Below are 18633 nucleotides of genomic sequence, written 5' to 3'. Positions count from 1 at the left end.
CCTCTCTCTCTGTCTCTGTCACACACAAATAATTATTTACTAAGTAAGAAATTTGGACCTCTATAGGGCATTTACTGTAGGATAGGAGAAGAGGTATACTTTGCAATCTATATATAAAGGAGCAATAAAGCAACATCCCAGATGGGCAGAGCATTGCCCTTAGTGGGCGTGCTGGGTGGATCCCAGTTGGTGCACATGCAGGAGTTTGTCTCTATCTCCCTCCTCTCACTTAAAAAAAAGAGAAGAAAACTTTAGATTTTTTTCTAGGGTTATAATCTTGTGTAATTTCTAAGGGTAAATACAATTATAGAATAAGATCCGTAATTATGTCTGTTGAAATTAAGGGAAGCAACTTTCCTTTCTCCCCCTTTTTTAGAACATTTATTTAAAATATTGTAATTAAGTTCATTCATGTCTTTGAAATGCATGTAAATCTTTCTAAAAGCTAAATAAGCCTCTTTCCAGCCTAATGACTCAGGAATGTCTTTGTCAGAGACCTGGAAAAAATCTCTTTGAAATATAATCATCAAGGTGAATAGCATACTAATCTTCCAGTTTCCGTGGGAGTGTAATAGCCAAACTTTGGTGGCCAAACTTCCAAGTTGCAAAACTACTTTCCATATGTACAGATGTGTTTGTTTTTCCTTGGATGAGCCAAGTAGAAAACACAGATGGCCATTTCAGTTACCAGTTGAATCTAGGATGAACTATGTGTGATAAATGATGCTGTCAAGTCTTTTTGAAGACCAGTTATTGTTTATCTCGAGACAATCTATGTAATGAATTGTATTTGCTTGGCAATATAAAAAGACTAGATTTCCTTCTGTCTTTGCCATCTCTTCATGGATTTCCTGTGATGTACATATTCCATTGCTTTAATTCTTTTTTTTTTAATTTTTTAAAATTTATTTATTCATTTTTTTAGAGAGGAGAGAGAGAGGGAGAGAGAGACAGAGAGAGAGAAGGGGGGAGGAGCTGGAAGCATCAACTCCCATATGTGCCTTGACCAGGCAAGCCCAGGGTTTTGAACCGGCGACCTCAGCATTTCCAGGTCGACGCTTTATCCACTGCGCCACCACAGGTCAGGCCCATTGCTTTAATTCTTAATAATAAAACTATTTTATTCTTTTCCACCTCTAGTAGAGAGGTTTTGGAATGGCAAGAGATTTGTTTTTAATTATATTTTTTACATAAAAAGTTCAGTTTTTTAATCTATGGTTCTATCATTTGTAAAATTAGGGAGATGGAATACATCTTTGGAATCCCTTATAATCCTATAAATTCTAGGAAATAAAATAAACACTGTGGTGTATAAAGTTCAAAAACTACATAAACATTTTTTTAAAAAATTTCCTTCTAAATTTCAATTTATTTTATTTTTAATTGAATTTATTAGGGTGACATTGGTTTACAACACCATACAAGTTTCAAGTGTACAACTCAACAAAATGTCATCTTCACACTGCATTGTGTGCCAATAACCCAAAGCAATGAACAACTTAAAAATTTTTTTTATTGATTTAAATTTATTGTGCTTACATAGATTCAAGCGTCCCATTGAATATATCTCCCTCCTCCTCACCCCCATGTTCGCCTTGATACTCCCTTTGTCCCCTCCCCCCAACACCCTCCCCACTTCCCTCCAGGATTAGCTTTCTTGCTCTCTATAACTCTGTGTTATGTGTATATAATTTCACTAATCTCTTTCCCTTCTCTGATCCCACCCTATCATCCCCTTTCACTCTGATCACTTTTCCTCCAAACCCTTTGTTTCCACCTCTACCTCAATTTCATTACTCAGTTCACATTGTTCATTAGATTCCTCATATGAGTGAGGTCATATGATATTTTTCTTTCTCTGCCTGGTTTATTTCACTAGCATAATAGTCCTAGGCCCATCCGTGTTGTTGCAAAAGTTAAGATTTCCTTCTTTTTCATGATCGCATAGTATTCCATTGTGTATATGTACCACAGTTTTTTTAATTCACTCATCTACTGATAGACACTTGGGCTGTTTCCAGATCTTGACTATTGTGAACAATGCTGCAATAAACATGGAGGTGCATTTCCTTTTTTGAATCAGTGATTTGGTATTCTTAGGATATATTCCTAAAAGTGGGGTAGCTGGGTCAAAAGATAGTTTCATTTTTAAGTTTTTGAGAAATCTCCATACTGTTTTCCACAGTGGCTGCACCAGTCTGCATTTCCACCAGCACTGAAGAAGGGTTCTCCTTTCTCCACAACCTCGTCAATACTTATTATATGTTGTTTTGTTAATGAGCACCATTCTGACAGGTGTGAGGTGGTATCTCATTGTGGTTTTAACTTGCATTTCTCTAATAATTAGTGATGTTGAACATTTTTTCATATGCCTATTGGCTATCTGTATGTCCTCTTTGGAAAAGTGTCTATTCATTTCTTTTGCCCATTTTTTTGATTGGATTGTTTGTCTTCCTGGTGTTGAGTTTTACAAGTTCTTTATAAATTTTGGTTATTAACCCCTTATCAGACGTAATGTTGAATATGTTCTCCCATTGTGTGGTTTGTCTTTTTATTTTGTTCATATTGTCTTTAGCTGGGCAAAAACTTTTTAGTTTGATATAGGTCCATTTGTTCATCCTGTCCATTATTTAATTTCCCTGTGGAGATAAATCAACAAATATATTGCTGCAAGAGATGTTGGAGAGCTTACTGCCTATGTTCTCTTCCAAGATGATTATGATCTCACAACTTACATTTAAGTCTTTATCCATTTTGAGTTTATTTTTGTCTATGGTGTAAGTTAGTGGTCTAGTTTCATTTTTTTTTTTGCAAGTACCTGTCTAATTTCCTCAACACCATTTGTTAAAGAGACTGTCTTTACTCCATTGTATACTTTTACCTCCTTTGTCAAATATCAATTGTCCATAAAGGTGTGGGTTCATTTCTGGGTTCTCTGTTCTGGTCCATTGATCTATATGCCTGTTCTTTTGCCAGTACCATGCTGTTTTGAGTACAATGGCCTTGAAGTATAACTTAATATCAAGGAAATGTGATACCACCCACTTTCTTCTTCTTTTTCAAGATTCCTGAGGCTATTCTTGTTCTTTTATGGTTTCATATAAATTTTTGAAATATTTGTTTTATATCTCTATAGTATGCCATTGGCATTTTAGTAAGAATTGCATTGAATTTATAGATTGCTTTGGGTAATATAGACATTTTAATGATGCTTATTCTTTCTATCCATGAACACAATATGCTTCCACTTGTTTGTATCTTCCTTGATTTCTTTTATCAATATTTTATAATTTTCCAAGTACAAGTCTTTAACCTCCTTGGTTAAATTTACTCCTAGGTACTTTATTATTTTTTTGTTGCAATAGTGAAGGGAATTGTTTCCTTAATTTCTCTTTCAGACAGTTCATTGTTGCTGTATAAAAATGCCATTGATTTCTGAACATTAATTTTATATCCTGCAATCTTGCTGGATTTATTATCAGGTCCAGTAGTTTTTGTTTTGTTTTTTAATTTTTTTTTTTAGATTTTATTTATTCATTTTAGAGAGAAGGTACACAGGGAGAGAGAGAGAGAGAGGCAGAGAGAGAGAAGGGGGGAGGAGCAGAAAGCATCAACTCCGACATGTGCCTTGACCAGGCAAGCCAGGGGTTTTGAACCAGCGACCTCAGCATTCCAGGTTGATGCTTTACCCACTGTGCCACCACAGGTCAGGCAGGTCCAGTAGTTTTTTGATTATGACTTTAGGGTTTTCTATGTACAGTATCATGACATCAGCAAATAATCACAATTTTACTTCTTCTTTTCCAATTTGGATGCCTTTTATTTCTATTTCTTGTCTGATTGCTGTGGCTAGAACTTCTAGAACTATGTTTAATAAGAGTGGTAAAAGGGGGCACCCCTGCCTTGTTTCTGATCTTACAGAAATTGCTTTTAATTTTTGCCCATTGAATATGATATTGGATGTGGGTTTTTTATAGATAGTCTTTATCATCTTGAGGTATATTTCCTGTATTCCCACTTTTCTGAGAGTTTTAATCATAAATGGGTGCTGGATTTTATCAAATGCTTTTTCTGCATCTATTGATATCACCATGTAATTTTTCATTTTTCTTTTGTTTATATGATGAAACATATTGATTGATTTGTGAATATTGTACCAGGCTTGCCTCCCCAGAATAAATCCCACTTGATCGTATTGTATGATTTTTTTCATCTGTTGCTAGATCCGGTTTGCTAATATATTTTGTTGAGAATTTTAGCATCTAAATTCATCAGGGATATTTTTCTTTTTTTGTAGTATTTTTGCCTGGTTTTGGAATGAAGATTATGCTTGCCTTATAAAAGGAGCTTGGAAGTTTTTCCTCCTCTTGATTTTTTGAAATAGCTTGAGAAAAATAGAAGTTAGTTCTTCTTTGAATATTTGGTAAAATTCGCCTGTGATGCCATCTAGCCCAGGACTTTTGTTTGTTGGGTGTTTTTTGATAACTGTTTCGATCTCATTTGTTATAATTAGTCTGTTTAGGTTTTCTGATTCTTCCAGATTGATTTTTGGAAGACTATATGTTTTAAGAAATTTGTCCATTTCACCTAGGTTGTCTAATTTTTTGGCATACAGTTCTTCATAATATTTTTTTACAATCCTTTGTGTTTCTGCTGTGTCAGTTGTGACTTCTCCACTCTTATTTCTAGTTTTATTTATTTGAGTCCTTTTTTTTTTTTTTCCCTTTTTTTTTTTTTTTTTTTCATTTTTCTGAAGCTGGAAACGGGGATAGACAGTCAGACAGACTCCCGAATGCGCCCGACCGGGATCCACCCGGCACGCCCACCAGGGGCGGTGCTCTGCCCCCCAGGGGGCGATGCTCTGCCCATCCTGGGCGTCGCCATATTGCGACCAGAGCCACTCTAGCGCCTGAGGCAGAGGCCACAGAGCCATGCCCAGCGCCCGGGCCATCTTTGCTCCAATGGAGCCTTGGCTGCGGGAGGGGAAGAGAGAGACAGAGAGGAAAGCGCGGCGGAGGGGTGGAGAAGCAAATGGGCGCTTCTCCTATGTGCCCTGGCCGGGAATCGAACCCGGGTCCTCCGCACGCTAGGCCGACGCTCTACCGCTGAGCCAACCGGCCAGGGCCTGAGTCCTCTTTTTTTATGAGTCTGGTTAAAGGTTCATTTATCTTGTTTACCTTTTCAAAGAACCAGATTTTTGTTTCATTGATCTTCAGTATTGCTTTTTAAGTCTCTATGTCATTTATTTCTGCTCTGATTTTTATTATTTTCTTCCTTCTATTTCCTCTGGGCTTTACTTGCTGTTCTTTCTCTAGTTCTTTTAGATGCCAAGTTAAATTGTTTATTTGAGTTCTTTCTTGCTTCTTAAGGTATGCCTGTAATACTATGAACTTTTCTCTCAGGACTGCTTTTGTTGTGTTCAATAAATTTTGAGTTGTTTTATGTTCATTTTCATTTGTTTTAGGGAAATTTTTGATTTCTTCCTTAATCTCATTGTTAACCCATTCATTATTTAATACTATGCTATTTAGTTTCCAAGTGTTTGAGTGTTTTTCAGTTTTTATATTGTAGTTGATTTCTAGTTTTAAGCCATTGTGATCAGAGAAGATGCTTGATATGATTTCAATCTTCTTAAATTTATTGAGACTCATTTTGTGTCCTAAGATGTAGTCTATTCTAGAGATTGTACCATGAGTACTTGAAAAGAATGTATATTCTGCTGCTTTATGGTGAAAGGTTCTGAAGATATTTATTAAATCAAGTTGATATAGTGTATCCTTTAAGGCTGCTGTTTCTTTGTTAATTTTCTTTTTTGAGGATCTATCCATTAATGTTAGTGGGCTATTAAAATAGTAAAAAAATATTATTCTATTATAGTATTGCTGTTGATCTTGCCCTACATCCATCAAAATCTGCTTTATATATTTAGGTGCTCTTATATTAGGTGCATAGATATTTATAATGGTCATATTCTTTCTGTTGGATTGCTCCCTTTATCATTTTGTAGTGACTCACTTTATCCCTTACAAAAGCCTTTATTTTAAAGTATATTTTGTCCGATATAAGTATTGCTACTGAAGCTTGTTTTTCCTTTTTGTTTGCATGAAATACTTTTTTCATCCCTTAACTCTCACTTTATGTGAATCTTTTGTTCTGAGGTGAGTTGCTTGTAGGCAGTATATAAATGGGTCCTGTTTTCTTATCCACTCAGCTACCCATGTCTTTTGATTGGAGCATTTAATCCATTTACATTTAAGGTTATTATTGACATGTAGTTGTTTATTGCCATTTTATTCTTTAAATCTATAACCTTCTTTTTGTAGATTTCTTTTTTTTTTTTGCTCTGTTTATAGCAGGTCTCTTAACATTTCTTGCAGTATTGGTTTAGTTATAATGAATTTTTAAAATTTTTTTTTAGTTTGTGATGCTTTTTACTTTTTCTTCAACTTTAAACAATAACCTTGCTGGATAAAGAAGTCTTGGTTGTGGCTCTTGTTTTGCATTACTTTAAATATTTTTTGCCATTTCCTTCTGATCTCAAGTGATCCTGTTGAAAAATCAAATGTCATCCTTATGGGGGCTCCTCTGTAGGTAATTAACTTCTTTTCTTTTGCAGCTTTTAGTATTGTTTCTTTATCTCTTAACTTTGGTATTTTAGTTATGATGAGTCTTGGTGTAGGCCTCCTTGAGTTCCTCTAATGGGACTCTGTGCTTCTTGAACTTGAGTGACTTTTTCCTTTATCAATTTAAGGAAGTTTTCAGCTATGATTTTTTCAATCAGGTTCTCTATCCATTGTTCTTTCTCTTTTCCTTCAGGAACCCCTAAGATACAGATGCTGATTTTCTTCATGTTGTCAAAGAATTCTTTTAGAGTTTCCTTAGATTTTTTGAGCCTTTTTTTCTTTTTGGTGCTCTGCTTCCGTGCTTTTATTCATCTTGTCCTCTAAATCGTTGATTTGATCCTCTGCTTCATCCAGCCTACTGTTAATTCCTTGTAGTGTATTCTTCATTTCTGATATTTTATTTATCATTTCTGACCAATTTTTCTTTATGATTTCAATGTCTTTTGTGATGCTTGCTATCTCTTTATTTAGATGCTCATTATGGCCATCCATTGTTGCTCTAAGCTCCTTGTGCATCCTAACAATTATTATTTTAAACTCTGCATTTGGTAATTTGGTTATTTCCATCTCATTCAGTTCTTTTTCTGGGAATTTCTGTTGTTGATTTATTTGAATTGTATTTCTCTGTTTTTCCATTTTTTTCTGTGTATAGACTCCTTTTTTGGGTGTGCTGTTTGAATAGGTAGCTGGGTCTAGGGTTTAAGTTGTCTGCCTTCAGCTATCAGTTGTGTTGGTTCTATATCTTTTTGGACTGGTATATCTGTTGTTTGTAATCTCCTGTAGGCTATTTTTCAGCAGCTATTACTCTTTTTGCTGTTTGTGTTGGTGATTTCTGTGCCTGGATAGTGTGGGAGGGGCAAACCTGTCTATAAGGATCAGCTTCCTCCTGCTTAGGGCTGTCAGCAGCTCCTTAAAAGCTGCAAGCTCTGAAAGATTTGCCTACATTTTTCAGTTTTTCCATGTTCTTTTGCAGCTGCCTCATCTTTTCAGAGTCTTCTGTTGAATGCCTGTAGTGTGGGCCCGACTGGCCTCACCTAATTAACCCCTGTACAGATTGTAAGTTTGTTGGGTTAGGGCAGCTGAGGTTGGGAATACAACATTAGTGGAACCCCCTACTTCAGGGGTCTCTTGGGTAGTAGCTCAGTACAAGGACTTTGGCCCCTATTCCAGGGCCAAATCCTTCAGTCTCTGCTGGAAATTCGAATTTTATTTCTCCCCAACAAGGTGAGTCACAGAAAAGTCTGAATTTCCTTGAATTTCTCTTTCTACTACTTCTTACTGCTGGGCCCAGCAGGGATCCATGGGTTAGAACAGGTAGTGGGCATGGTCTGCTTCTTGGCCCTAGTTGTCACTCTATTCAGACTTTATTTTAATAAACCTCCATAGGGTGTGGCTACAGGAGTGAGGTGGGTGTGGACTCTGAGAATCAGAGGTGGGGTCTGCCCGCTGGCTCTCTGGGGGGTGGGGTGCATTCTCAATGGTCACTGGTGGAGGTGTAGCTTGAGTCTCATGGGAAATTTGAGTCACTGGCCCACCCCTGCTTTCTTGTCTTTCAAACAACTCTTTCCCCTGGCTGAAGCTGGAGAGATTTCTGGGGTTGGGGCAGATGCCTTTCCCCTGGCTGGTGTGGGACAAAGGGAGTGCCCATCCTTTGAAAATGTTCACCTCAGTATTGAAGAATGACTCAGCCCAGGTGTTCTTGTCACCATCACTGTGTCTCTCCCTGTGCCTCCAACTTTACACTTTTCTCATGTAACTCCAGTCCTTTCACCTCTCTTTCCCCAGAACCCTGGGTAAGTGGCTATGAACAAGGTTTTCTGCATGGGCTCTTTAAAACTGAATCTGGTTCTGAGAGCTCTGTCTCTTTCTTGCAGACAGAAACCTGGCTCTTTTTACATCTAAATGCTGTCTGGTCGCCTCTTCTAGGCTCTGGGGTTCTATGCTGGTGCTCTGGCTGGGGCTGAGGACCCACACTTCTAAGGTCAACCTATCTTGCCATGAGAGTCCCTCCAGGCTGCTGCTTGCTCCTGGGAGTGGGGCAGTTCTTTCCATATCTCCGCACTTCCTACCAGACTTGGTGTGGCTTCTTCTGTGAGTCTTGGTTATAGAGTCCACTTCATTTAGTCCAAAGTTGGTTTTTCACGATGATTGTTCTTAATTTGAGTTGTAATCCAATTTGGTTTTGGGAAGTGGCAGTTGGAACATCTGCCTACTCTGTTGCCATCTTGGAAGCTGATGTGAACAATTTTTTGAGTGATGTCAGTTAGTGTTTTTTAAACAAGAAATTAAAAACAGATTATGTCCCCCCAAATATTTTAAATAAATACTTTTACTTGCATGTCCCCAATAATTTGGTTATATCATGTTTCATATCTTTGTTCTTCAGACTATATATTACAGTGTTAATGAATGGAGTAACCACAGCCAAATGGGACCCACAGGTGGAGAAAGCTTTTCTTTGTCTAGTTGCTGAAGGAACCCTCAACACAGCTTGTAGAATCAGAAAATAAAGTACCATGATACAAAGAAAGAGGATAAATAAGAGTGAAGAACTTAATATGGAGCTAGTTAACTCTATTACAGGGGTTCTGGTACACCTGAGGGCCAACAGAGGATCTGGGTCACACAAGAAGTGGTCAGTGATCCTGGAACCACAGAAGGACATTTGGGAAATAACAATGATAGGAATCAGGAACCAGAAGAAACCAAGTACTCAGCAGCTGACCACAAGATTGGTGCAGAGATGTCCAGTCATAATGGTTGGATAGTGTAGAGGTCAGCAGATGGCAAGGTATCGGTCAAATGCCATTATAGCCAAGGTAAAACATTCTGTACAACCCAAGGAGAAGAACAAGTAAAACTGGAGAAAGCACCAAGTGAAGGATATGACCTTGGTGTCAGAAAGAAAGTTAAGCAACATTTTGGGGACAATGGAAGTGACGTTCCAGATCTCCAGGAAGGAGAAGCTGGCAAGGAGAATGTACATGGGGGTGTGGAGTCTCTGATCCCAGCACATGCACAGATAATAGAATTATTGCCCATGAGGGTCAGGAAGTAGACAACAGAGAAGACCGTGAAGGGGAGAACTTGTCCCTTCTTGAGGCCAGAGAAGCCCAAGAGGATGAAGCCATTGGTGGTGCTGGAGTTGTTGAAGATTTTCTTGGGTCTGTGAGCTGTAAAAAGATCATCAATTTATTGAATAACTGTGTATAGATAGATGAGGACAGAGGTTTGAATTGAAGTCACCATGGGGGATACAATAAACACTTATATATCAATAATTAATATTTTTGTTTAAACCTGAAATACTGTCTTGGCTTAGTTGTTGGAGTGCTAAAACACTAGAAGTCAGTGAATATCAGTAAACAGAGGTGTTTCCTTATTGTAAAATGTATGGAAACATGCTTAATACATAGTGCTTAGTATGTATAAACATGCTTAGTACATAGCTATACAGATTTAAGGAGCTGTAAATTTATCTTTTATTTTTTCAGAGACAGAGACTGAGTCAGAGAGAGGGACAGACAGACAGGAATGGAGAAAGATGAGAAGCATCAATCATTAGTTTTTCATTGCGCCTTGCAACACCTTAGTTGTTCATTGATTGCTTTCTCATATGTGTCTTGACCACGGGCCTTCAGCAGACCAAGTAACCCCTTGCTGGAGCCAGCGGTCTTGGGTTCAAGCTGGTGGGTTTTCTGCTCAAACCAGATGAGCCCGTGCTCAAGCTGGCGACCTCAGGGTCTCGAACCTGGGTTCTCTGCATCCCAGTCCAATGCTCTATCCACTGTGCCACTGCCTGGTCAGGCAAATGTATCATTTTATTATAAATAAAGTTCTATAGTAATTACCACTGAGGTCAAGAAGTAGATCTCCCCTCAAGCTTCATTCCAATCACTGTTAATATTCTCCTTTCCATTTGGCAACTACTTCCTTGTGTTTTTTTATTTTAATAACTAAGTGTACATTTCTAAACAAAAGTATTTAGTTTTGCTTGTTTTTTTACTTTACATAAATGAATTATGTTATATGTAGTGCTTTTGGTTAGCTTCTTTTGTGCAACAGTAAGTGAAATTTATGTTGTATCTGTAGTTTGTCCATTTTTACTGCTCTATACTTTTGCTTTCTATGAATAAACCACCCCTTATTTAAACACTCTACTATAGGTATATATTTTGGTTATTTCCAGTGATTTTGGTTATTTTAACATTTGAAGGAATTTTACTACAAACATATAGTTTATTTTCCCTGGTTCATATGTTTGTAGGCTAAAATGTGAGGTGTGTGCATCTTTAATTTTAGTAGATTAAGCTAAAGCATTTCATCATCACTACTTTATTTTTCACTGCCACTGACAGTATATGAGAACTCTAATTGTCAACATCCTTTTCTTCTGTTTACAGTGATTATTTACTTTAAAATATTATTTTCTATTAGTTTCAACAGCATCCTTTTCTTTTTACTTTAATTTTATTTAGACAATTAATTTTAATGGGGTAACTTTGATCAATTAGAGTACATAGATTAAGAGAAATCATCTTTAGATCATTTTGACATTTAATTTTGTTGTATACCCATCACCTAAAGTCAAATTGTCTTCTGTCACCTTCTATTTGGTTTTCTTTATGATCCTTCCCTCACCCACTCTCTATCTCTCCTCCATTCTCCTCCCCCTGATAACCACCACACTCTTGTCCATGTCCATGAGTCTCAATTTTGTGTCTCACCTATGTATAAAATCATACAGTTCTTAGTTTTTTCTGATTTATTTATTTCACTCAGTATAATGTTATCAAGGTCCATTCATGTTGTTGTAAATGATCCTATGTCATCATTTATTATGGCTGAGTAGTATTCCATAGTATATATGTACCACATCTTCTTTATTCAATCATCTATTGAAGGGCTTTTTGGTTGTTTCCATGTCTTGGGCACCATGAACAATGCTGCAATGAACACGGGGCTGCATGTGTCTTTATGTATCAATGCTTTTTAGTTTTGGGGGTATATACCTAGTAGAGGGATTTCTGGATTATATAGTAATTCTATTCTTAATTTTTTGAGGAACCACCATACTTCCATAATGGTGTACTACTTTACATTCCCACCAACAGCGAATGAGGGTTCCTTTTTCTCCACAGCCTCTACAACACTTGTTATTAACTGTTTTGTTGATAATAGCTAATCTAACAAGCATGAGGTGGTATCTCATTGTAGTTTTGATTTGCATTTCTGTAATAGCTAATGAGGATGAGCATCTTTTCATATATCCGTTGGCCGTTTGTATTTCTTCCTGGGAGAAGTGTCTGTTCATGTCCTCTTTCCATTTTCTTATTGGATTGTTTGCTTGTTTGTTGTTGAATTTTGTGAGTTCTTTGTATATTTTGGATATTAGGCCCTTACCCGTGCTGTTATTTGAAAATATCATCTCCCATTTAGTTGGCTGTCTGTTTGTTTTGTTGTCAGTTTCTCTTGCTGTGCAAAAGCTTCTTAGTCTGATGTAGTCCCATTCATTAATTTTTGCCTTCACTTCCCTTGCCTTTGGAGTCAAATTCATAAAATGCTCTTTATGACCAAGGTCCATGAGTTTAGTACCTATGTTTTTTTCTATGTAATTTATTGTTTCAGGTCTTATATTTAGGTCTTTGATTCATTTGAATTAATTTTGACACAAGGGGACAAACTGTACTCAAGTTTTATTTTTTTGCATGTGGCTCTCCAGTTTTCCCAGCATCATTTATTGAAGAGGTTTTTTTTTTCTTCATTGTGTATTTTTGGCTCCTTGATCAAAGATGATTTGACCATATATATATATGGTTTTATTTCTGGGCTCTCTCTTCTGTTCCATTGTCTATTTTTCTGCCAATACCATTCTGTTTTGATTATCATGTCTCTAAAATATAATTTGAAGTCAGGTATTATAATGCCCCCAGCTTTGTTCTTTTACCTTAGGATTACTTTGGCTATTTGGGTTTTTTTATAGTTCCATATAAACCTGATGATTTTTTGTTCCATTTCTTTAAAACTGACATTGGAATTTTGATAGGAATTGCATTAAGTTTGTATATTGCTTTGGGTAATATGGTCATTTTGACTATAGTTATTCTTTCTATCCAAGAACAAGGAATATTTTTCCATTTCATTGTATCTTTTTCAACTTCCCTTAACAATGTTTTGTAGTTTTTATTATATAGGTCCTTTACATTCTTTGTTATGTTTATTCTTAGGTATTTTTTTGTTGTTGCAATCGTGAAGGAAATTATTTTTTTGAGTTCGTTTTCTGATGTTTCATTGTTGGCATTTAGAAAAGCAATAGACTTCTGTATATTAATTTTGTATCCTGTGACCTTATTGTATTGTTCTTATTCCGTTTTATTGTTTCTAATAGTCTTTTTGTTGAATCTTTAGAGTTTTTGATGTACAGGATCATATCATCTGCAAAAAGTGAAACTTTTACTTCTTCTTTCCCAATATGAATGCCTTTTATTTCTTTCTCTTGTCTGATTTCTCTGGCTAGAACTTTCAGCATTATGTTGAATAAGAGTAGAGTGAGTAGGCAATCTTGTCTTGTTCCTGATTTTAGGGGAAAAGTCCTCAGTTTTATGTCATTTAATATGATGTTAGCTGATGGTTTGTCATAAATGACCTTTATTATCTTGAGATATTTTCCTTCTATACCCATTTTGTTGAGTGTTTTAAACATAAAATGATGTATTTTATTGAATGCCTTTTCTGCATCTATTGATAGGATCAAATGATTTCTGTTTTTTGTTTTGTTGATATGATGTATCATGTTAACTGTTTTATGTATGCTGAACCATCCTTGTGATTCCAGTATGAATCCCACTTAATAATGATTATTTTTTTAATGTGTTGTAGTATTCAATATGCTAGTACATTTTGTTTAGGATTTTAGCATCTGTTCATTAGAGATATTGGTCTGTAGTTTTCTTTTTTTGTGTTGTTTTGCCAGGTTTTGGTATGAGAGTTATACTGGCCTCATAAAATGTGTTTGGAAGTATTGCTTCTTCCTCAGTTTTTTGGAAGACTTTGAGAAGAATAGGAATCAAGTCTTCTTTGAGTGTTTGATAGAATTCACTAATATAACCATCTGGCCCTGGACTTTCACTTTTGGGGAGGTTTTGATAGTTGTTTCTATTTCCTCCTTGTTTATGGGTCTGTTTAGGCTATCTACTTTTTCATGACTCAGTCTATGAACATTGTATTGTTCTAGGAATTTATCCATTTCTTCTAGATTGTTACATTTGGTGACATATAGTTTTTCATAGTATTCGACAATAATTCTTTGTATATCTATGATATCTGTAGTGATTTCTCCTCTTTCATTTAGGATTTTGTTTATATGAGTCCTTTCTCTTTTTTCCTTAGTGGGTCTTGCCAAGGGTTTGCCAATTTTGTTGATCTTTTCAAAGAACCAGTTCCTTGTTTTATCATTTTTTTCTATAGTTTTTCTGTTCTCTATTTCATTTATTTCTGCTTTGATTTTTATTATTCCCTCTTTTCTGCTTGTTTTTGGGTTGCCTTTGTTCTTTTTTTCTAGTTCCTTAAGATGTGATGTTAAGTTGTTTACTGGGCTCTCTCTTGTTTGTTTATATAGGCTTGTAGTAATATGAACTTCCCTCTTATTACTGCTTTTGCTGCATCCCAGAGATTTTGATAATATTGTATTATCATTTTTATTTGTTTGTATGTATCTTTTGATTTTTGCTTTTATTTATTCTTTGATCCACTCTTTTTTTAAAAGTATGTTGTTTAGTTTCCACATTTTTGTGGGTTTACTTCTTTTTTACAATTGAATTCTAGTTTCAAAGCTTTATGGTCAGAGAGTAATGCTTGGTATAATTCGATCTTTCTGAATTTGTTGATGTTAGTTTTGTGGCCCAACATATGGCAAATTCTTGAAAATGTTCCATGTACACTGAAGAAAAATGTATACTCTGGCGCTTTGGGATGAAATGTCCTGTAGATGTCTATCATGTCCGATTGTTCTAGTGTTTTGTTTAAGGCCAATATTTCTTTACTGATTTTCTGTTTGGATGAATGATTAGAGCCATCAGCAGTGTATTGAGGTCTCCAAGTATAATTGTATTTTTGTTGGTTTTTATTTTTAGATCAGTTAGTTGATGTCTTATATACTTTGGTGCTCCATGGTTTGGTGCATATACATTGAGAACTGTTATGTCTTCTTGTGTCAATGTTCCCTTTATCATTATGAAATGACACTTTGTCTCTGATTACCTTTGCTGTCTTATATTCAGCATTGATGATTACACTTGCTGTTCTTTGTTTGGAGAATTATTTTTCAACCTTTCACTTTAAATTTGTTTTTATCCTTGTAGCTTAGATGTGTTTCTTGAAGGCAGCATATAGTTGAATTTTCTTTTTTGTTCCATTCTGCTACTCTGTGTCTTTTTATTGGTGAGTTCAATCCATTTACATTTTGTGTAATTATTAACACTTGAGGGTTTCCTATTGTCATTTTGTATATGCTTTGTGATAGCTCTGTATCTTGTTTGGTACTTTTCTTTTGTTCTTCCGTCATTTTTTTGTTGTTTGGTTGTATTCCACACTTCTTTCCTCTGTTTCTTCTTTTGTTGAGTCATGTGTTCCTGTAGTGGTTTTTTCAGGGGTGGTTACCATTGAGTAATAAAAAGGATACATATCATGTTTATTGTAGTACATTATATCATGAGTGCTTCTGCACTCCATCTTCCTTTGCTACTGTTAATCTTTGTCCTCTCCCCTTTTTTTTTGTTTTTGTCATCACAGATTAATCTTGTTTTTATTGTAATCTTGATGGAACTTTTACTTGTAATTTTGTTTTGTTCTTTGTATCTGGTTGGATAATCCCCTTTAGTATTTCCTGAAGTGGGGGTTTTCTGGTGATAATTTCCCTCATCTTTTCTATATCTGTGAATGTTTTTATTTCTCCTTTGTATTTGAAGGATAGTTTTGATGGATATAGTATTTTTGGCTGTAAGTTCTTCTCTTTCAGTACTTTAAATATTGGGGTACACTCTCTTCTGGCTTGTAGAGTTTCTGCTGAGAAATCTGATGATAACCTAATGGGCCTTTCTTTATATGTTATATTCTTCCTTTCTCTGGCTGCCTTGAGGATTTTTTTTGGTCACTGCTTTGTGATAATTTCATTACAATTTGTCTTGGAATAGGTTTGTTTGGGTTAAGATAACTTGGTGTTCTGTTTGCTTCTTGGATTTGAGGCTCTAATTCTTTTCACAGGCTTGGGAAGTTCTCATCTATTATTTGTTTGAATATGTTCTCCATTCCATTTCTCTCTCTCCTCCTTCTGACATACCCATTATTCTTATGTTGCTCTTTCTGATGGAGTCAGACAATTCCTGTAAGGCTTTCTCATTTTTCTTTAATTTGTGAGTCTCTCTCCTCTTGTCTCTGTAGTGTCTCTAGTTGCCTTTCTTCTATGTCACTAATTATCTCCTTTATCTGGCCTGTTCTATTAGCTAAGCTTGTTACCTCGTTTTTTCAGTTCATGTATTGTTTTTCATCTCTGTTTAATCCTCTTTATAGTTTCAATTTCTGTGGTGATGTATTCTTTTTGTTCATTGAATTGTTTTTTGAGCTCTCTAAATTACCTTTCTGTGCTTTCTCATATTTCCCTGAGTATTTTTAGAACTTCAATTTTTAATTCTTTGTCATTTAACTCCAAGGTTTCCAGGCAATTGAAATTATTTTTTATAGATTTTTCCTCATCTATCTGAGCTACATCTCTGTCTTTTGTACCCATGATATTTGATTTTCCCCCCTTAATGGCATTTGGGAGTGGTATTGTTAATAACATTAATAAGAGATGATTAAAAAAATAAAATAAAAATTCATAAAATACAGTTAAAAAATGAAAATTCTATTATGATAAGTTGAACAAAAATTATATAGAATGGGGAGCCAGAGCTGGGGGAAAATGACAAAGAGCTAAAAAATAAAGTAAAAAATATACAAAATGCCACAAAAAATATGAATCCAGAATAAAATAATTTGTTGATAAATGACTATTGAATGAAAGAAAAAGGAAAAGAAAAAAAGAAGAGAAAAAAAGAAGAAAGAAAAAAGTTTAAGGTTTTAAAAATGTAATTCATAAAAAAAAACAAAAAAAAATATAACACCTCTGGATAATGAAGTTCAAAAGGAAAAGAATAAGATGGAAGGAAGATAAAATGACCAAAGTAAAAAATAAAGATAGAAAAACAGTGCACTTGGAGGTCTGCTCTGTAGGAATGTGCTTTGTGACCTGTATCGGCTTGTGGAGGTACCCTGCCCAGACAGGTCCAGGCCTAGGGATCTTGGCCCTTGTGCACTTCCCATGCTATTGATCAGGGAGCCAGTACCACATAGAAATGCTGGCTACAGCCCACGCAGAAGTGTACTGCTGACAATCTTGGGCCTAGCCCCTGTGCCCGTGAATGCATGCGCCCACGCCAGAGGCACCAGGTGAAGCCACTCGCACACTACCTGTGATCGCAGACTGGGAGCGCACCAAGCCCAAAGCCATTCTGGCTCTGGCCTTCATGGGCAACCCACTCTGGCAACCTCCATCGGAATCTGCCACCCACATTAGCCCCGCAATTGTGATCTCAGGCCGATCCAGCACATTCTTTCCTCTGCTTGATCATCCGCCCTAGCCCAGCTTTTTCCCTCTGGCCCAAATCCTCTGTTTCTCTCTGTTCCAGGTGAAAGCAATTCTTCCTCATATTAGTGAGAAAAGTGAAATACTCCATTCTCCATCTTATTTCCTTCAGAGTGGATTACATATTCAGCCACCTTTTTGCCCAATCATACCTATGTCTGGTGTGTGTATATTTCAGATGTTTCTGAGATTGTTTCTCTGTCTCTAGTTGTTGAATTTATTGAAATTTCAGAGGGAAATATCGAGAGCACCCCTCACAGCGCCACTTCTCTCTGGATCAGATCAGCATCCTTTTCTAATGTTAAGTTTTATATTCACCAGAGCCTGGGGAATGACACAGAGACTGTATTTTACCAACTTCACTCTCTCTATTTTTTTTTTTTTTTTGGTAATATCAGACTGGGTAACTATCTTCTTGGCAGAACTTTTGAGACTTTAAAAGAAATATAGGTGGTTATATCAGAATTTTTCTGCTCTCAAGAGAAGTACAGTAGTATGGAATTGATAAAGAAAACTGCTCCTAAATCTGTTTTATGAGAATATTTTAATCCATGATGCAATTTACAGCCATTTCTGGGAAATTCATTGTCCATCTTTTATGATGAGCTTCAAGTCAGTGATCAGACTTAAGATTTAAAAGAGGCATTTCTTTATTGTACCTCCTACTTTTACTATATGCTTCTCCCAAAAGAGAATTCTTTGAAGTGGCTCACTCAGGAGTATTTTCCTGAATAGAACTTTGTCATAAAGCTCATAATCCCTTTGTCTGAGAAGTAACTTTACCAGAAGTGACTGGTAATTAGTTTAATGTTTTGCACTTGGACAGCTTTTAATAAATACTTATAAAAAGAATGAACTTTTTCTGTTCTCAGAAAGAGATTACACAGACATTTCTCCTTGTAGATTAAGATGACTTAGATTGTGTGTCCAGGGAACAGAAAACCCTTGGGACTATTGGAATCATTTTTCTCTTTTGAGGTAATTAACCAGCTTATTGATTTTATGTGGTAATGCAATCTAAACTTCAGGAGTAAAACATTCAAATTAATTGTAAGAAAACTGCTACTCACTTCTGTTAATATAGTTCCCCAGCCATCTGGGGTAGGTACAGCTGAAGGATAGGATGAACATTAATATGGTCTTGTTGAAATAGGTCTCTGATTGTCTGGGTGGGAATATAATGCTGGAAAATCCATATATAATGTGAAACCTGATGTTATAGATCTAATATTAACGTACATGTAGCAGAATATGTAAAGAAAACTTTAAATTTTTGCTCTCTCTCCCAATCACTTTTTGGGAGCACCTCAAGGCAGAATGACTTTGGGT

At 35.9% G+C, this 18633-nt stretch overlaps 1 pseudogene; it reads right to left on the bottom strand.

Moving 5' to 3' along the window:
* Window positions 1-8952: 8952 nt before the first annotated feature.
* On the bottom strand, window positions 8953-17232 carry LOC136377113 (olfactory receptor 11G2-like; annotated as a pseudogene).
* Window positions 17233-18633: the final 1401 nt, after the last annotated feature.

The sequence above is a fragment of the Saccopteryx leptura genome, chromosome 6 (assembly GCF_036850995.1).
Source record: "Saccopteryx leptura isolate mSacLep1 chromosome 6, mSacLep1_pri_phased_curated, whole genome shotgun sequence".
Classification (NCBI taxonomy): domain Eukaryota; kingdom Metazoa; phylum Chordata; class Mammalia; order Chiroptera; family Emballonuridae; genus Saccopteryx; species Saccopteryx leptura.
The sequence above is the reverse complement of the archived record's forward strand: the minus strand, read 5'-3'. Positions and strand labels throughout refer to the sequence as shown.